This window comes from Biomphalaria glabrata, chromosome 2 (genome assembly GCF_947242115.1).
Source record: "Biomphalaria glabrata chromosome 2, xgBioGlab47.1, whole genome shotgun sequence".
NCBI classification, from domain to species: domain Eukaryota; kingdom Metazoa; phylum Mollusca; class Gastropoda; family Planorbidae; genus Biomphalaria; species Biomphalaria glabrata.
Window position 1 is genome coordinate 2,868,770 of NC_074712.1, and position 21,901 is coordinate 2,890,670.

The following is a 21,901-nucleotide window of genomic DNA, read 5'->3' on the forward strand; positions in this document are numbered from 1 at the left end:
TAATATATGTATAATATTGCTTGAAAAGAGTATATTTTGTACTCATTTTAAAGTAAATTCATTTTGATAAACATAAATCAAGTTTTTTTTCCTAATTTCTTGCTTATTTATTTTAATTTAATTTTTTTTCTAAATTGCATAAATTTTAATTAAACTACTTTTTTTCCCATATCTATTATAAAATAATTTTTTTTAATTACTTTATTATTACAGTCACCATAAATTATATATTAAACTACATAGATATGCATAAGAATTCTTTTTTACCCTTTCTTTATTCTTTTAAATGTAAATAATTTGTAATTTCATGTCTTAGATCATAGTCAATTTTTTTTCGCAATTTTTTTTTCTTTGCAATAACATCAATATATACTCTTTATTTTTTTTGTATTGACCATTTTGACTAAATACTTTTCATTAATTAGAAAGAAGATTCATTTCTGAATAATTTGATATACAACACTTAAACATGCAGTGAAGATTATAAAACAGATATTACCTTAGACGCGTAGAGTTGTAAATCCAATTCGAAATCATTTTTGGCAAAAAACAATATCCAGTGAAATAGGAATAATATTTACATTTTACACACACACACACATATATATATACATTTATTTACATTACATAGATGCTACTGCCACTACTCGAAAGCTATATTTTTGCCAGATCCTCATGGTATAGACGAAAACAATGTTTCACACAGAGCCGAGGTTGCGACGGGCAACCCGAGCAAAAGAATCTAGTCCGCTTCCGTTGTGATTGACTCTTGCAATAGACACAAGGGCGATCATTCTCTTCATAATGAACAAGATGAGGCCCAGGTGCTATTTTGCTGTCAGCTTTAACAGTCTTCACTTTCACCTGTCTGGGAACATCACCCAGTGCAGTGGCAGCATCAACTAAACCATCAATTAAAGTTTCTTTAAATTTTTTTAAAGAAAGCTTTTTTGAAGGCTGGTCACATGTAACCTGTGTGGCATTATAAATGATGAGGGCATTAATCTGTGCAATTTCTAATATCCAGAAAAAGACTTTCTTCCACCATTTCATGCTTTTTCTAGAATGCACAGAATAATAAGAGAGCATTTGGTCTGCCCTGTCGCAACCATTCATCATCATATTGTAGTCGTGAACCATTTCTGGCTTCTCGACAACACTGCGCTTCTGTTGCACATTAATGATGCGATTGGTTGATTTTGTGGACACCATAATGCAAGGCTTTTTAGCTTTCTTATCCTGCCATGCCACACAAAGAGCATCTATACTGCCCACAGACTTGTAAAATTGAGTTTCTCTGTGACGCAGCTTTTGCTTCTTGAGCTCGGCAGGGAAATTTTTCCTAGCCAAGTTGACTGTCCCAGTATAATAAAATCTTTTCTGAGTTAGATATTCCAAGAGATCTGTTGATGTATAATATCTATCAGCAAAAATATGATGCCCACTTTGAAGTGGTTGTAGAAGGGTATCAAATATTTTGACTGCATGGCTGGTAATACTCTTTGATGAGTCTGAGTAAGTAGTGTCACTTCCATAATAAGTAATAAGATTTATTACATAACCTGTACTGCTATCACACAGGCCATAATTTTTTATGTGGTGCTTTTCAGGCTTACTAGGGTTGTACTGTAATGGTCCAAACCTGCCTTTAAATCCTATCACCATCTCATCAATAGCAACCTCCTCAAAAGGATAAAATGCCTTTTGAAAATTTGAACACATCATCTTTACGAAGGGTTCAACTTTATCCTTACCGACCGAGACCGCTTCACCTACATGCATCATGCTAAAGAACAAGAGTTCAAATCTAGCTCTTGTAAACATGGTATTAAACCATGGCTGATAATATATGTCTTTATTAGACCAAAAGTCCCTGACAGACTTTTTGTTTTGTAGACCTATCGAAATAAAAACTGCGAGAAACTTGTACATTTCTGCAACATTTGTGTCTGTCCAATTATTAAAAGTGGACCTGACAGTAGGAGGATTGTGTTTTTGAATCACAATTTTAGCATAATCATTAATGCTATCAACTAAAAAGGTCATGATACAACCATCTACTAGCCTGGTAAAAACATCAAATGGTGTAGAATCTCTTGTCAAATCTAACTCAGAATTGACTCCACTTTTAGAAGGCTGGGACATTCTAAATGTATTGGCAGTACTGACAGGACAATTGTCAGCAACCCTCTCCCATTGCCACCCATCATTATTACCACTAGTTCTAGGTCTAAAATCATCTGGTTCTGGAATTGTAGCAATAATACCAGTCCCATCATTGTTAGCTTCACTGCCACTATCACTGTCAGAATCTGAGTCAACCACAGTATCATCATATCTAGCTCTTTTCTTCTTCACAATGTTATCATCTACACCATGATTTTCTGGCAAATATGTGGAATCATCTTCACTATCACTATCACTAGAACTTTCTAAAGCTAAAAACAATTGAGTAGCTTGTGCTACCGTCAATCTTTTAGGCCTACCACTAACACTACTGCATCCAGGCATAGCATCCATGTTTGTTTTTGTTTGCTAAGCAACACACTAATTAAAATAATATTAAAACAAAAAAACAATCCAGGTTATTGCATAAAGACGCTTAAAAAAGGAAGGTTTCGTTTCTTTTTACTATTTTTGTTTTTAGAAATAACTTTAAAAACTCTAACTACAAGAAACGGACTAATTTTAGAAGCCACCCCCCAAAAGCCAGTATACTGGCAAACCAGGCTATGAGGTATAGCTGTTTTGCCAGTATGAAAGAGTTAAAATAGGTGTTTCCAGTACTTCCTCATTTGGGTATTTTACACAAAATCTGGATTTTTTTTTATGTACATGTCATTATTATCATCTGTCCCGCGCAACCAAACCATCCACTTTTCCCGGTCACCAATGTTCTTAACAAGATATCAAGAGACAGAGGCTGGTCCATTATTTGCGTAGTCCAGCCAGCTTTTTTTTTTTTTGACAACCTTTTTTCGTTCTCTCTCATGAAGGATATGTTTTAAAAATTAGTCTTACAAAATACAATTCCAAACCAACTCATGCAGTTATCGTCTTTTCACAGTATTGAGGAGTCATCCTTTTTGCTAGCCAGAGTGTTAATTGGCAAAAGTGAAAAATTCATTTGTTTAATTTTTTAAAGTAAATATTCATAACTATATCTTTTATATGATAATATATTTTTAAAATAATAATCTTTTATATAGACATGCTTTAATAGATCTAATAAATGATTGACTCGGACCTACCAATATGGGTATATAAATACTTAAATCTGGGTATTTAAAATTTCGAATGCGAATTTTTTTAAAACCGAACTTATATATAGATCTAGATCTCTTGTATAATATCTAGAATAATATAGATCTACAACACCTAGACTAAAGTTAAAGACTAAGGCTAAGGTCTAGATTTATTTAACGTTATAAAAAAAAATCAATAGATCTAATATAGACAGTCATGAGATCCACTCTATTTTATCTAGATCTAGACCATACATGAGATCAATATGAATATTTAGAGATCTAGTCTAGAGTGCAGATTGCAGATGTTATACACAACAGAAGCAGAAAGAAGGGTGAAAATGCAACGGCGCCTGGTGATTATATGGTAGATTCTTATAACTGAACACCGACTTTCGGGAACTAGGTCAATTTTTTATTTTATTTTTTTTTATTTGGTGAAGGTTTAACTTACAAAAAAAACTGAAAGCAGATTCTTATTCTGCAACTAAAGGACTATAAAAATAGCTGTGTTCCTTTGTATTATCACCCATAGTCAAGATTTTATTTTAAAATAAATTAGGTCACTTCATGCTCCTATTTTGAACGCAGTTTTTGGGCTTTCTCCTTTAGTTGAACAGTGAGCACCGGTGTTGAACACCACTATGTAATTGCTAATAAATTATATCGGTGTTACTTAAAAATTATTTAGATTGTAGTAAAAGAAGTAGATTCAATTTTGCAATATGTATTTATAGTCTATTTCCTCATATTATACTCTCTCTATTTCTCTCTTTATATATATATATATATATATATATATATATATATATATATATATATATATATATATATATATATATATATATCGTGTATAGTTTATTTATTTAAATACCTATATAATCTATGTGTAGAAACAGACAGAAATAAATTTATATAGATTATAGAGCTATAAATTAATTATTTTAATTTAATAAACATGATATTTTCTACTAGGCTACTTGTATTTTCTCTCTGTCTTTCTTTTAACTCCCATCCAAGGACCCTCTTCTTGTTTTCATAATTTGGATGTTCGTTTTGTGACACCTTAACATCCCCTCCCTCCCATAGATGCTTATAATTCTTTTCATGACTCTCTCCCCCTTCCCTCCACTGCCTGTTGGATAGTTTGTGACACTACTCGCTGAGTGTATCATATACCTCTCCTTACCGCCAGCTTATCTTGCGTGATCACATGCAGTGGGCATGGTCTCTGGCTTCAAATTAGCAGCCCACACTTTTTCTTTCATTCATAAGTTATATATTCTAGATATCTCTATCTAGGTCATGTTTATTCATTGAAAAAATCATAGATTTATTAATCCCAATAATATTTCTTAATACGATTTTGCTGTGTTCAAAAAGGAGAATGAGCTGAATTCATTATTATTTGTTTGGACACCCCCTTTTTTAATTTTATTTAACAGCTAACGGTATAAATGTGATTGGAATGTCTTTCTAAAGATGTTTGGAAGCTTATTTTGATATGCCCATCAGCCTACGATCAAACAGGCTCATAATATAGCCTTCATCCCTTATATGGGTATGAATTGCCGGGGGAGGTTAAAACAACAGCTTAACATACATGGTTACCGAGAATCTAAATAACTGCCATCTGCTTTGGAAAAACGGAACAAAATTACCAGAACTTATCTAAAATTGGACATGCTCAGTCCCGAATCGTCGATTTTAGCTCCAAACATAAAAACAAATGAATTACAAACAAAAAAAAGCGACCCGTTTAGAAAGGAGAATCCGATGGGGTGTTCAAACTATAAGAGCCTCCTCATATGCCCAACCTGCGATCGCAGCTGTGTATCAAGGATTTGCCTCTTTACTAGTCTTTAGTCACACAAGAAGTTGCAAAGGGAAAAGATCGTCTCTCGAGACGTAAAATGCCACAGTGTCTAGAGTCTAGATCTATCGATCATCTAGTCTCTAGATCTCTCACTCTAGTCTTTAGCTATATTATACTCATACGAGTCATACTGGCTATACTATAGTATAGAGTATAGACACTATAGTTAGTATAGTTAATACTTTTTAATAGTATATCTAGATCTATAATCTATCAATTCTATCTAAATCTAGACTTCACTTTCACATCACATTCACACGATTATTGATACAGACAGTGAATGAAACGAATGCAGTGGTTATAATATACTGATTATACTTAGTTATAGTGACAATACTACTTATATACCAGTTGATAATCATCATCATCATAGATAATAATCTACATCTATAATCATAGTGCCCTTTATTTAGTCAATATAGTCAAGTCAAGATAGTGGAACGTAAACTCGAAGGTTTAATACAATATGGTATGAGTCTATGAGTTAGTATAAGATCTAGTTACTTTGTATGTGACAGTATGTCAATGTCTCAATTAAAATAATTAATATCATCAGCCATATCATTTTAAATATTTAAAAAGTAGACATAGATTTTTATTATATTATAAATAGATAGATTAGATCTACATATAATTTTACAAACTTTAAAAATTATTGATTTTATTTTTAATTGAAAAGCCTTCTAGACTAGATCTAGCGTCTCTAGCTAGACTCTAACATGTAGATTGTAGATCTTTGAATTGTCTCTAAAGTCTGTAGCTGATTTGAGAGGCCCAACGAGGCAAGACGAGTCTATTAGTACTCTGTCTCTTGATCTATCTAGTAGGCCTACTAAGCTAGTGCATTAGCCATAGTGTTGTCAAATCTTGACAACTAGTCTTCTAGATCTAAGCTTCTAGAATAATTAGATCTAGATCCAGTTTAGATTTAGAATATAAAAGTTTTTATCCTACTACCTAAAATACTAAATCTACTGATCTAAATTCTAGATATATAGATCCAGTTCAGATTAGGAATATAAAAATATTCACTAGCTAAAATTCTAAATCTACTGATCTATACTTAATATGTTAGATATTATATGACATCTACAAAAATTATTATTAAGATATAATTATAGATTCTAGACTAGTTATATATGTACATAAAATATATAAATAAAAGATAAAATTTATGCAGGCCTAGGTCCCATAAATTTATAATTGATCCAGATCTATCAGTAAAAGTTACCTTCGATTGGCAGTTTTACCCAATCTAATCTATACAAGACAATTTATAATCCATGCCTTGCCTACATCCCATATATATTAAATAATAGTTTCCATTCCATGCCATGCCCAGACCCATGAGTTCATGAAATAATAAATGATGTGGTGTCAAGTTGGATCTATCCCCTGAAATTCAGTACTTTAATATAAAACTCACATATCTAGTTAATTATTTGCTATGACACTCTTGATAAACTTGGACTTGTGTGATACATATATGTTTCTTATCAGATTTAATTAATGAAGTTTTGGTGCATTTTAACCAGTAATAAGGCTACAAAAGTATCATCAGGTGTATTCTAACCATTGGTATTTTTCCTGGCAACATTTCTATTCTAGTCTGTGATAAATTTTAAATTAAAAAAAAATGTTTGTAATGTTTCAGTTATTAACAAGTAGAACCGTGGCAACCAGTTCTGATGATGTACCAGAATGGCTCAAGGATCATACATATACTATTTCTACTCTCTGGGCAGACATTAATAATATTGGCATCCATTCAATATTTAATGTAAGTATTACTATACAATTTTTATTTTAGTTATCTAATAGATATTTTATGAATTGTGTGATTTTCATGGTCAAGCAACATCCAAATATCTGGGATGGAATTTAACATTTTTCTCTAGTTTTTTTTTTTTTTTTATTTATAACACTCTTAAGCACATTCATCTTTCATGAATGCCTAATATACCTTGGCTGTTGTGCAGGCCATTCCTTTACAATAAACTGTTAGATGAATTTAGGCAAAATTGTCTGATAATTTGTATGTTTGATACAACAACGTTTTCAATTTAATATTATTTTTTAATTTTAATGTTTTCAAAAGAAATTAACCAATATGCCTAATTGTATAATTACAGTTATGTTTGGAAATGCAAGAAAAAGGCATGCATTCGTGAAAAGTCAATGATTGGTTGCACCTCTTAAAGGTAAGGTACTGCAATTTTTCCCTATGTACGTTTCTCATAAGCTGATACTTGTATTTTTGAAAAACTTGTTTTCCATGAAAATGTAAATCATAATATATGTTATAGTTGCTTTTAGATTAGTTCAATGTGCATCAAATTAACTGAACATCTGCCTTCACCTATAGTAATAATTCATAACTATTAAGGTCAGGGCCATGTCTACACATTAACACAGTAGCTCCTTTTAGGTACAGACTATTTTTAGAATGGCAAAATTATATAACTATACTTAATAACATATATACGTTTAGCATGGTCAACACATATGTCACACATATTTTTTTTTTTTTAAATTCTTTTATTTATTTTTAAAACTAGATAACTTTCTGTTATGAGAAAAGATGAGATTCTTGGACTCCTGCATAGCACCACCAGAAAGGAAAATCTCATCATGTTGCAAAATAAAAGTCTTGGACCAATTTAAATTTAAGATATATATATTATACTGTAAGCTGTATACATATTTATGTATATCCTGTCATTCAGCCAACAGGTTTGGATTTAATATTTCTTTAAATCTGTTTGATATTGTACTTGAAAACAATTAATCTGAGCCCCATTAAAACAAGAGGGATTGCAGTGGATGAGTGGTAAGGGAAATTTTACTTTTTAAAAATTAAAATAATAATCTAACAAAAGTAAACATATAAAATATGGTGCATTCTCCTTTAAACTAAAACCTGGTGCAAAGGTTTAAAATGTTGGCAAAAAAAAAGCAACATCAATTAAATATTCTTAATTCCCTTTGCAAAACTTACTGAGAAGAACATGCGTGTTGTTCCCTCATAAATTTCTTGACAGAGGAAATCTTGTTTATATTAGATTTGAATTAAGCAAATTAAGAAAAAAATTATAATCATTATTTCAAATGGTTGTATCTAAACCTTATGAATTATTTTTCAGTTATAAGTATATTGAAATGAATGGATAATCATGAAATTGTTAAATAATTGCTGCTATCATTCCATTGACTAAAGAACCATAATTTTTTTTTTTAAATTAATTTCAAAATGATTTTTTTCAAGCAGAGTTCACATAGATCTTGAGTGAAATTTTTCTTTTTTTGACTAATGCTTCAATTTTATTGTATCATTAGTTTTTTATTTTTATTACCCAGAATATTTTTAAAATGAGTACACTATTTTCATGTAATAATGTAACTTGGTATTCACACATCAAAATACGCTATAATCTTTAGGCCATATAGATTTGTATAAATATAAATTAACTTTCCTAAATACATTGTAAATGTATATTGTTTGGATAAGAATAAAGTTTTTCTGTAGACAATTATTGTTCAAGATTTGTTGATGCTCCTGCTTAATAAATTATATATACAGGTCATTAGTTTTAACACACTACTGACACAAGAAAAACTGGTCGCCCCCCCCCCCCCTTCCACTTCCATTACATAGATGTAATAAAACGTGACCTCAAATCAGTGAACATCAATACTAACAATTGGGAAGACATAGCTTTAGACCGCAACAGATGGAGAGAGACAGTGACCAAGAAAGCTATGGACAGTGAAAGTACATGGGTCTCACAGACCTGCCTACCGTTACGCAAAATGCGTATTCGTTACGCAAAATCTCCCAAAAATGACCGTCAGTACGCAAATACGCATTTAACCCGTCGCGTTACGCATTTCGTATCCTTTTTTTTTCCTCTCTTGACTACCTTACGAGCGGTCACGGAGGTCACGCTAAGCGGCGCTAAGCGGCGCCTTCGACATAGGGGTCACGGAGGTCACGCGCTAAGCCGTTCTGTTGGGGGGTGGGGGTTGGAAGAAAAGGTGGGGGAACACATTGTGTCCAGATCTATACGTTGATACGTTGATTGGTTCTTAATAGCAATTAGATTTAGTCTAGAAATGAAGAAAGCGAGAGTGAGGGAGTGGCGGGTTGGTACTAGGTTGGTACCGTCAGTTAGCTGATACACCAACGTACTTTTTTTTTTAGAAATTAATTATGTTGAATCCCTGATTCCCGTATTCATTTGTATAGAAAAAAATATCGAAGTGCTATCCATTCAAAACACATTGAGTGACATTGTAGATATCTTGCCTACGAAAGTTTGGAGTAGACCTACGTTTGTAGCGGATCCACGGCATCGGTAACACTCTTGAGCCCAGATCTAGAGTAGATTATATTCATTATATAGACATAGATCTAGTCTAGATATCATCTCTATAGTCGTATTGATCTAGATTTAGATTGTAGATCTAATCATGACATCTAGATCTAATATTATATATATATATTAATATATATATATGACAAAATAGTGGATCGCGTAAGTGTTACGCATTCTGGTGCCAAAATACGCATTTTGAACATCAGCGTTACGCATTTGGACTTTTTTTGGTAGGCAGGTCTGGTCTCAGCTCAGGAAGAAAAACGTACAATCCGAAAAACGGCCAGCTCCTCTACCACCGAAGCAAAAGCCACTTTAACCTGTGCTATCTGTGGACGGGAGTGTCTCTCCAAAATAGAGATCCACAGCCACATGAGGAAGTGTGCTCTGAGATTAAACCATAGTCTTTCTACGACTGAAGGAGGCCAATGATGATGATGATGATACAGGTCTGATAATAAATGACAGTACAAGTTATTGAATGAAAATTTGTCATTATTTCAGCTGCTTTAGGCCTACATCAATGTGAGGTACCAGTACTTTGATTGTGTCATATAACAATTTAAAGCAACATTTTGAAATGAATAGTGTGTAGAATTGACAGTAAATACATTTAAGTGATGGGCTGTGATCTGCATGAATTGAGAGCTGATCATGTATTGAATTTGTGTTTTTGATCTTTACTTCAAGTAAATGTTAATGAACAATAAATTTTTAATGAATAAATAATTTAAAAATAAATACAAAGAAACCATAAACATCTACTTTATTTTAATAACTTTTTTTCATCAGAACAGAATTTCCAACTTTGCATTCTTAAAATAAAATATAATTTATTTAGAGTAGAGTCAGAACACAAAATCATAGTTTTGAAATTAAGTAAATTATACTAAGCTGTGATCTCTTATAAACATTTGTATATAGACTACACACAATTTAATTATTATTTTTCATCAAATTGCAGGAACTAGTACATGTACTTATGCATATTTGACAATAAAAAACCTTAGTCAATGAAATAGTAATACTAGTAAATGAGATAAAAGTAAACTAAATATCATCAATGCTATTGAAGCCACACTTGTTTCTTTTTATCTTGTTTGGTGGACTGCAATTAAAGTTGCTATTAATTTTACTGATCGTCTTAACTGAAATGCCAGTGTCGTCTCTTTGAATCCTAAGCTTATTAGCTTGGTTACTGGAAGTCAAGATATTTGGAGTTTCATTTTAAACACCCATACTTTCTGAAATGGCCTTCCGATAGGCAAAACCTATTTGCCTAACATGTCATATGCACATAAAGAGGTACCACAGAAATGCTTTAAAGACAAGCTTAGGCGCCAACTTGCTTTAACTGACTTAGAATAAGAGAGCACCTGGTTGCATACAGCTTCAGAACGAGACAGCTGGAGGTCACTTACAAAGGTGTGGTATACACCAATGAAAATTAATTGCTGAGGGTAGACGGCAAAAAGAAAAAAACAACTGATTCTACCACAGGTAGACAATGGTTATGCCTGTGCTCAGTGTGGCATAATATGTAGGTCACAGCTGGGGCTGAGTAGCCACTGGAAACGAAACATAGCATTCCTCATAAGTCTTCGGAATCAAAGACAAGCCTATCATTTTTGTAGAATAGTTTGTAGCTTCTGTAAATGCATGAAATGCCATCACAAATGACACAAGTCCTCTGTGACTTAGATGGATTATAAACATCTTACTTCTTTGCCTTATATTAAATGGTCCTTCTGTCTGTTCCACTAGGTACTTGCGTTTATCTAAATATCATTGATATATAATCGTAACATGTCATCAAAATAAAAACTAGAATCTCTGCAACTGGTTTACAAGTCAGAAGTCATCAATAACACTTGCCATTTAAAAAAAACAACAATTTAGATTACTGATTAGTCAAATCAGTGACTGATTATTCGATTCATTTAGGCCTATAATTTTTTTTTATGTGAATATATAATGATCCTTTACACTTTGTGACTTTACTAGTAGATCAATACTTTGGAGTAGACTTGTTTGTTGAGCTAAAGTCGGAAGTACACATTGAATTTTACTGTGATCTAGTAATCATCTAGTTAAATGTAGTGATCTACTAGATTTACTAGATCTAGTCTAATCTAGAGTCTATTACTCTAGTAGTAGAGAGAGTAGGCCTATCTGTCATATCGTTATCAGTAGGTGGCTGAAGTTTTATAAATCTATTCCATGACAAAAACCCTGGCTAGATTTAGATCTACTGGTCTAGACATCTAGATCTAACTAGAATTAAACTAGAAAACTGAATTAGAGAAGTAGCTTTTTGGATCTAGAACTAGAATCTATAATCTATATATTTACAAATATTAGATCTAGTTGCGTCAGACGCTTAATTTTTGGTTGTTGTTTTTAATAAATGCACATAAAATACATTGTATTTTGGCAATAAAAATACCCAGTTCGGCAGTTGGTAGTCAAGTAATTCTAATAATTAATTAATGAATGACTCTATCAGTATTTGTTTTAGATCTATCAGATTCATATGACTTATTATTTATACTTATTTTATATCATTCGTCCAAGAAAATCTAGCTCTAGATCTATTTCATTTTAGATTAGGCTAAAGTTTTTTTGTTTTTTTTTTGTCATTTTATTTAGGCTACAATATTATCAAGATTAACCTTTTCTTTATTTCCCACGAGTATGCCTAAAGCCTAGTCCTTTCGATAATAAAACAAAAACGATTAGAAATGCGTAGCTTGGAGTGTCAAAATATTAACTGTATTAGGCCTCCTATTTTTATTTCGTGCAATTTAGTATATCGTAACAAATACGCATTTAGCGGAACGGTAGACAGGTCTTCATCCAGATTTAGTGTAAATAAACCAAACACAGAAACACTGAAAGATTGTATTTTCGGAATTTAGATTCTATTTTTTGGAAAATAAGTGGCATTTTATAGGGTGATCGAAAAAAATAACTTTTGTGACGATCTCTTATTCAGGGAAATTGTATCTATTTTATCAGATAGTCAGAAAATGGATAAAGTTTTTACAGATCTAATAAAATATAGTGTGGGGAAGTTTTACTCTCAATGAAGGTCAATCCAAGTGGCTCTCGGAGTAAATTTCTTCTTTGGCATCATCATCGATTTTTCAAAATGGTATGGTGCGCGAAAAAAGATGCGCGACGGCACTTCGACTCTCTTTGTCTTTGTAAAAAACTCGAAGCTGGTGTTCCATTAGTATAGTTCCATGGTCTAACCATTACGGAGAAAAAAATTGAAAACTAAAAGTAGCTGCAAACTGTTCCGCAATAGTGACTCTACTCTATATAATTTTTATGAGCAGCAACAAGCCCATTAACAACGCGGCTGATATTTTGTCGAAGTTATTTTGAGTGAAGTCCCTTGTACCATTAAGTAATTCACATTGTGTACCAAACTATTATGGTCCACTATTCCATATTACTATTATAAAAACACAAATTGTCTTTGCGTAAGACCAAATGTAGCCGTTGCACATATATATATATGTTTTATTTTTTTTAATTTTTTTTAGATCTAAATGTAAGAAAAGTGCAGACTCATAGAGGACACAAAAATATTTCTTTCTTTTTTTCCTTACAGGTGAAGCTAAAAAGAGTTTGTAATATCATTATTCTACAATCTACAGTCTTAGTTCACAGCCCCGAATATTAAAATGTGTTTTTTAGAGTCTATATAATAAACTATTTTTTTTTTAGGGGGGGGTAATTTTATTTATTTATTTATTTGTATTATTGAAATTCTCAGCAAAAAGCTTCATCGATAAGCCAAAAAAACGTATCGTCAATGGCCAGGATGCTCAACTTTTTGATATCCCATCTCAAGTAGCCCTCATGAGAAAGTATGATGGTATTTGGAAACGAATGTGTGGAGCTGTTTTGATCGCTTCGAATAAGGTAATTTTTTAAAAAATACTCTTCAGCATTATTACAGTTCTTTAATAAAGCTTGAAATTTCATATGGTCAAAAAGCATAATAACCACAAAAAAAATAATAAAATAGGGGGGGGGGGGGTCGGGTATGACACAGTTTTCACAAACGGCCCTAATGATTTTCCTAGAAATTTTATAGTTGTATATTTTTAGGAAAAGAAATACAAGCTAAATGGCCATTTTGGAAAAATACTAGTTTAACCATTATAATTTGTAAAAAAAATAATTTTAAAAAAATATTTATTTGGCTTGATGTCTTTTTCCTCTTTGAGGCCATATACATTAAATGTTATTATAAATAAATATACGTCTAGTGCACAGTCCAAGTTTAAATCTATCAGTAGAATTGTATGCATTCTAAGTAGATTCAGTAGAATTGTATGCATTCTAAGTAGATTCAGTAGAATTGTATGCATTCTAAGTAGATTCAGTAGAATTGTATGCATTCTATAGTAGATTCAGTAGAATTGTATGCATTCTAAGTAGATTCAGTAGAATTGTATGCATTCTAAGTAGATTCAGTAGAATTGTATGCATTCTAAGTAGATTCAGTAGAATTGTATGCATTCTAAGTAGATTCAGTAGAATTGTATGCATTCTAAGTAGATTCAGTAGAATTGTATGCATTCTAAGTAGATTCAGTAGAATTGTATGCATTCTAAGTAGATTCAGTAGAATTGTATGCATTCTAAGTAGATTCAGTAGAATTGTATGCATTCTAAGTAGATTCAGTAGAATTGTATGCATTCTAAGTAGATTCAGTAGAATTGTATGCATTCTAAGTAGATTCAGTAGAATTGTATGCATTCTAAGTAGATTCAGTAGAATTGTATGCATTCTAAGTAGATTCAGTAGAATTGTATGCATTCTAAGTAGATTCAGTAGAATTGTATGCATTCTAAGTAGATTCAGTAGAATTGTATGCATTCTAAGTAGATTCAGTAGAATTGTATGCATTCTAAGTAGATTCAGTAGAATTGTATGCATTCTACGTAGATTCAGTAGAATTGTATGCATTCTAAGTAGATTCAGTAGAATTGTATGCATTCTAAGTAGATTCAGTAGAATTGTATGCATTCTAAGTAGATTCAGTAGAATTGTATGCATTCTAAGTAGATTCAGTAGAATTGTATGCATTCTAAGTAGATTCAGTAGAATTGTATGCATTCTAAGTAGATTCAGTAGAATTGTATGCATTCTAAGTAGATTCAGTAGAATTGTATGCATTCTAAGTAGATTCAGTAGAATTGTATGCATTCTAAGTAGATTCAGTAGAATTGTATGCATTCTAAGTAGATTCAGTAGAATTGTATGCATTCTAAGTAGATTCAGTAGAATTGTATGCATTCTAAGTAGATTCAGTAGAATTGTATGCATTCTAAGTAGATTCAGTAGAATTGTATGCATTCTAAGTAGATTCAGTAGAATTGTATGCATTCTAAGTAGATTCAGTAGAATTGTATGCATTCTAAGTAGATTCAGTAGAATTGTATGCATTCTAAGTAGATTCAGTAGAATTGTATGCATTCTAAGTAGATTCAGTAGAATTGTATGCATTCTAAGTAGATTCAGTAGAATTGTATGCATTCTAAGTAGATTCAGTAGAATTGTATGCATTCTAAGTAGATTCAGTAGAATTGTATGCATTCTAAGTAGATTCAGTAGAATTGTATGCATTCTAAGTAGATTCAGTAGAATTGTATGCATTCTAAGTAGATTCAGTAGAATTGTATGCATTCTAAGTAGATTCAGTAGAATTGTATGCATTCTAAGTAGATTCAGTAGAATTGTATGCATTCTAAGTAGATTCAGTAGAATTGTATGCATTCTAAGTAGATTCAGTAGAATTGTATGCATTCTAAGTAGATTCAGTAGAATTGTATGCATTCTAAGTAGATTCAGTAGAATTGTATGCATTCTAAGTAGATTCAGTAGAATTGTATGCATTCTAAGTAGATTCAGTAGAATTGTATGCATTCTAAGTAGATTCAGTAGAATTGTATGCATTCTAAGTAGATTCAGTAGAATTGTATGCATTCTAAGTAGATTCAGTAGAATTGTATGCATTCTAAGTAGATTCAGTAGAATTGTATGCATTCTAAGTAGATTCAGTAGAATTGTATGCATTCTAAGTAGATTCAGTAGAATTGTATGCATTCTAAGTAGATTCAGTAGAATTGTATGCATTCTAAGTAGATTCAGTAGAATTGTATGCATTCTAAGTAGATTCAGTAGAATTGTATGCATTCTAAGTAGATTCAGTAGAATTGTATGCATTCTAAGTAGATTCAGTAGAATTGTATGCATTCTAAGTAGATTTATACAATGGCTTAATCTGATTTTTTTAGAAAGGGTTAATTATCAGAATTTAAAAATTTTTTCTCCGTAATCTGTCATTCATTATTTATTGAAAGCTAAATAAATGCTGTTACCAAAATTATTGAGCTGTATAAAGCAGACATTGTCTTTAAAAATATTTTTTTAAACATGTTTTATATATCAGAAAGAATTATACCCTATTAAATGAGGTTACCTTTACCTATGCCTTAGTCTGTTGGACCGTTGGGGCACCAAGCAAGACTTGTCGACAGTCCTTCTCCATTCCTCCTTGTCTTTTAACTTGTTTAGAATCTCTCTGAATGACAGGCCCGTCTATTCTTTTATGTTGTCCTCCCATCGCGTTCTATATCTTCCTCTTTTTGTTTTCCTGGTACTGTTTCCTGAAGGAAGATCTTTGTGAGCCGCGCAGATCTTGTAATATGGCCAAAGATTTTAAACTTGCGTTTTTTTTTACTATAGTTAGCAGATCATTATGGGGTCAGCTCGCTGCAGTAACCCAGTCTTGGTTTGTGATGCGGTCTTTGAATGTGATACCTAGGATCCTTCTGATGCATGACAATTCCATTGCTAAGATCCTCCTCTCTAGATCTGCAGTCAGCGTCCAAGACTCGCAAGCATTTTAAAAATATGACCATGACTAGGGAGCGTATCAGTCTGATTTGGTGCCGCGGGCCAAGCCCTTGTTTTTCCAAATTATTTTCTTTGAAATGGCTGCTGTGGAATGTGCTATTCGGGCCAATAGTTCGGGTTTCGTTCCCTCATCTGAGACAATCGCTCCGAGATATTTGAAGCTGCTAACACTAGTCAGCTTTTCACCTCCACAACTGATGCCTCCTTTAAAGCCCTGGTGGTTATTGGTCATAATTTGAGATTTTCGGCATTTATTTGCATGCCATATGCTGCGGAAGTCTTGTCAATGCGCATCACCAGGTCAGCTAGCTCTTCATCTGTCTCTGCTAGGCCATCAATGTCATCTGCGAAGCGCAAGTTAGTAATTCTTCTTCCTCCAATGCTAACAGTACCTTCATAGCCCTCGAGATCATCTTCCATTTATACTTTCAAGGAAGATATTGAAGAGTTTTGGTAAAAATAGGCAGTCTTGTCTTACTCCATCTGTGGTTTTGAACCAGTCCCCAATCTTATTGTTGAAGTACACAGCACTGGTGGCATCCGTGTAGATGTTCTGGATAACTTTGATTATGTTTTTATTAATGTTGTACTTTTCCATTGTCGCCCAGAGTGCCCCATGCCATACTCGATCGAAATCTTTCTTGAAATCAATAAAGACATGGAAAAGATTCTCTTGGTGTTGGAGATATTTTTCATAGAATATTATGAGGTTTAGGATTTGTTCTGCTGTGCTAATAATAATAATTGGGCAATAGTTGGTTGGGTCAGACCCATCTCTTTCCAGTTTAGGTATCGGTATAACTGTGGCTTTTCTCCAGCTGTTTGAGAAAGCGCCTTTTTGCCATACACAGTTATAGATTTTTAGAAGAGTTGCTAATGAGAGTTCGGGAAGATGCTTGAGGAAATGATAATGAATTTTTTACTTCTGGCGCTGTGTAATGTGATTTGTTCAGCGAACCCCTAAAAAACTTATTCAAGCGAGAACGATTTGCTATATCTCTGAACTGAAATCAATGTGGTGTCTTTCCTCCCTGATTTTGACTTTTTGGAATTCTGGCGTGTAGTGTGCGGTGGATGATTTATCTGCTATTGAGGATGCAAGGCAGTCAGCTATATCTCTGGGGGACGTAACAGTTTATCCTTGGTTTTTCAAATGCCCTATTGCATTTGATTCTTTCCCTTTGATCCACCTTACTGCCTTCCAAACCGCTTTAGAAGAGGTTTTTGCATCCAGACTGCTAACAAAATTTCTCCAGGAATTCCTTTTGGCTGACCATACGGTTTGTCTAGCCTTCGCTCTAGCTATCCTGAATAGCTTTAGATTTTCCTGGGAAGGATTGTTAATAAATGCTGCCAGCTGTTATTTCCTATCGCCAATTACATTTTTGCAAGCTGTATCAAACCATGGTTTGCTAGGCCGTTTTGGGTTTGCAGAGGTTAGGGGGATAAAATTCCGCGCAATATCAAGTTGCTTGCAAGCAAAGGTATCAGCTGAGTTCTGTTCATTTAGGAAATTATCTGTGATATCCTTGGATCATCTTTTTTGGAATTCTTTCCCAATCTGCTTCATTCAGTTTCCACCGCTAAGGTCGTCCCAATGAGGGAAGATTATTAGCAATGATGATTGGGAAGTGATCACTTCCCCGTAGATTATTGCTTACTGGCCATTTAAAATCGTCCAGAAGTCCGGGGACGCAGATGGTGAGGTCAATGCACGTGAGAGATCCAGTTCCTGGGTGCAAGTAGGTCTGTGATGCATCATTAAGTATGCATAAATCATGTTGGAGGAAGATATCTTCCAGCATACGACCTCTTGTGTCAGTGTTGTTGGATCCCCACCTAGTGTTATAGGCATTGAAGTCCCCAAGAATTATGTAGGGCTGAGGGAGTTTTTATGAGGTTCTCCATGTCTGTTGGGTTCAAAGGAGCGCATGGAGATAGATACAGGCTGCAGCAAGTGATTACCTTGTGTAGGCCTGTAGTGTGGTCTAAAGCTCTACTCTCTCATGGGGGATGCTGCCCATCACAAGGATACATATTCCACTTGATACTCTCCCCGCATCCTTAACAGTCCTGCTGTAAGTGCTGTAGCATTGAAGTTCTCTTTCAGGAAGGTTTCCTGTAAGCAGACAGCTACAGGAGTCTCCGAGTTCATTTAGTAGCTGTTCTTCCTCATAATTGGCCTTGTGGCCTCTACAATTCCACTGCACAATCCTGGAATCCATGGCTTACTCTAAATAACCTACTTTTGGAGGAATTCTTTCTTTCTGGAGAGGGGAGATCCCTCCGGTTATACCGGAGGCTATTTCCCCCCTCCCTCACTTCGGGTATCTTTAATTTCATTTCTTCCTTTAGGGAGTTGGTCAACCTCTACCTCAGTAGAGTACCCGTCCAGAATGTTTTAGTGTGCACAAAGGTATGAGTTGAATAGAGATATTGTAAAAAAAAAATTATATTTTTCTCTGATGGATATAGGTGCTAACTGCCGCCCACTGTGTGAATCGAGTTGCCACAAGCGATCTCCGTGCAGTAGTTGGGTTATTAAACTATTATGGACCGCTAACTGGTTACGAACAAGTTGTCTCGATCTCAAAAATAAACGTCCACGAGGATGACTGGAACATAGATGGAATAAAAATTCACGACATTGCTGTACTGACACTAGCCACTCCAGTCAGACCCAGCAAAAACGTGAAGGTAAGTCCTTGTCTCTCTTTATTTTAAGAAAATGACCGATTAAATATTGCTATGAAATATTGACCATTACGATTCCTGGGAATTAGAAACCATTTAATCATTATGCGTTTACGATCCCTCAATTCAAGTTGCATATTCTTATGCAAAAAAACAAACGGAATCATATGGAACCTTAAAAAGGATCTCGAAAACGTCTCTAAAGATTTTTCTTTAAAAATTTAAGAGTAGCGTATACCTTTGGAAAAAAGAATTACAAGTTATTTGTCCACACTGGAAAAACTCAAGTCTGAATCTACCATCTACAGGCTTTTATTAACTCTAGTTGATTTATAAATGGATGGGGTATGGTTGTGGTTTTAAAAAATGAACCATTTTTTTTTAATTCTAACTTTATTGTTAATAACCTCAGTAAATGAAGATTTGTCTTTCTGAAATAAAAACATATTTAATTTTTTGTTTCTATTTTTTTTTTGTGAATTAAAGAGACAGAGAAAGAGAATATATCACCATTAGTTAGCAATTATACGTAAAAACACTGAACCATAATCTTCAAATACAAAAACAAATTCGAATAAAATACTCAGAAAGACACAAAGGTAACTGTACTTTCCTCGTTCCATATGCTAGGACAAATTTGTACAAATACTCCTTCTTCCTTAGTGCTATTAGAGCATGAAACGAGTTGCCTTAGCCAGCCAGGAAAGCCAATGACTTGGCAGAATATAAGTCGTTGGTCAATATGCATGATTAGATGCATGACGTGTATGACGTAATCATCATCTTTTTTTTTAAGAAACGTCTATCTTAAATAAGATATAAGAGGATAATTGAATTAGACTAGGTATTGTTTTTAGAAAGAAAAGTTGTAAATAATTAAAAATCTATTTCCATAAGCACAGTGATTACCGTATTGATTTGAGGAAGCTAAAAGAAGCTTTAGACCTCGAATTCAGGTCACTCACTTTTTTAAATAAATACTTTTAAAAAGTGATCATCCAGATACTTCCCTCTTTCTCTCCCCCCCCCCTCCCATACACTATTCAAACTGGTGCTGATAGGATCATAGCGTATTGAGAAAGCTAAAAGCATGAACTTGCGCTAAACAAATAACAATCGGTACAAATAATTCTAATTACACAGATTCATTATTGATGGTCTAGAACCTAGATCTTTCACAAATTTAACTACATGACTTATCCAAACAAATTGATATAGCTACACTTGTTATAAATAATGCATTATTTAACGTATTTTATACTAGAAAGAACCTGTCATTGAAATCAAAATATCATTAACATAAAAAAAATGTTTAGAGTAATTTTTAAGCTATGTACAAAAGTTGCTATGAAATATTTTTTTTAATCGATGGCTTGTATAATGTGGCTTTTTTTTCTGTAAGGTTGCCCAATTGGCAGATGAAATCGATCTATATGTCAATACGTCCTGTATCATGAGTGGCTGGGGTCACACTAACCACACTTTAATGGTACGCCCAAACAGGCTCCAGAAAGCGATAACAATGATTATCTCCAGTACAGAGTGCAAAGATATTTGGTCAGGACTTGCTGACGCACTAGATGAATTTTTTGTTTGCGTCTATAACGAGAAAGGTAACAGACGATAAATGTATCGTGCTTGAACTTTATCTATTTACACAATATAGACGATTACCTTTGTGTTAGAGTTCTCACTTACGTTGTTACCTTTTGTACATGTACAGTGGTTACATAGTTCAGTGTGTTAGGTGGTGTTAGGGCTAGGGGGCACAGTAACTGAGTGGTTAAGCACTTGGCTTTCGAACCTGGGATCCTGGATTCAAATTTCAGTCAAGCCTAAGATTTCGAATTTCGGGATTTTTAGGGCGCATCGAACTCTAAGGGGTACCTGACTTTTTTTTAGGGAAAGTAAAGGCGGTTGGTCGTTGGGCTGATCACATAAAACCCTGCCCTATACAAAATAAATTATAAATAAATAAAGGGGAAATTTACATAAAAAAGGGATAGGGACTGGCATTCATTTCATCGTTGACCAGTGGGGTCCCCCACGGAGCGCTTTTGTACATTATATAAATAATATAAAGTGTCTTCTCGTTGGCTTGGCTTCCGGCCTCGCAAGGGTCTGGGTAGCCCATTGCGTTGGCTTAAGATAACTTTACTCATGAACAAACGGATGTGATTAAATGATCATGGGGGCCTTTAGACAAAAAGGTTGGTGAAGAGCCAATCCTTCATCTTGGCCACGAGATAAAATCCTTTCCTGGGTCAAAGTTTTATTAAAGGGATTCGTTTTATCCCGAAGCTTTTTGGAATCTCATCGAGGTAAGAAGGAGAGAGAAAGAGAAATGTGAAAAGGATTTTTTTGTGATGTTGTAGCATCCATACCAGTAATGTTCTAGATTTTAACTTGTTTTTCTCGCAATTAACTTCGAACTTTACAATATGCGCAGGTTTTTTCAATGGGTAGAAGCCGTCGTCGCGAAGGATCTAAAACTTTAGTGGAGTAATTGGTTTTATGAATACCTTGGACTTTAAAAACTCAATACATTGCAAAGTGAGACACCAGAGACTAGAGGCTGACTGAAGTGTGCTGAAATGGGTAGAAATCTAGAGCCCCCCCCCCCCCACCTTCTTTTTTTTTTTGGCATGGTATACTCAATCATTTGATACTCGGTAAAAGTTTTCCGGATCTCAAGAATTAAGATTACGAGATTGAAGCTAAGACTACTACTGGGTGAGCTCGATAGATTCATAGATAACAATAGCAAGTCC

The 21,901-nt window shown here is 33.7% G+C and overlaps 1 long non-coding RNA gene across 2 annotated transcripts; it reads left to right on the forward strand.

The window, feature by feature from the left end:
* The first annotated feature begins 3,035 nt into the window (after nt 1-3,035).
* Nucleotides 3,036-8,459, forward strand: LOC129924428 (uncharacterized). Of its 2 annotated transcripts, none has more exons than XR_008776374.1 (4): nt 3,036-3,407; nt 6,776-6,901; nt 7,254-7,322; nt 7,680-8,459. It is a non-coding gene; the product is annotated as an uncharacterized LOC129924428 (long non-coding RNA). The 2 variants fall into 2 exon arrangements; XR_008776375.1 differs by lacking the exon at nt 3,036-3,407 and adding an exon at nt 5,342-5,590.
* Nucleotides 8,460-21,901: the final 13,442 nt, after the last annotated feature.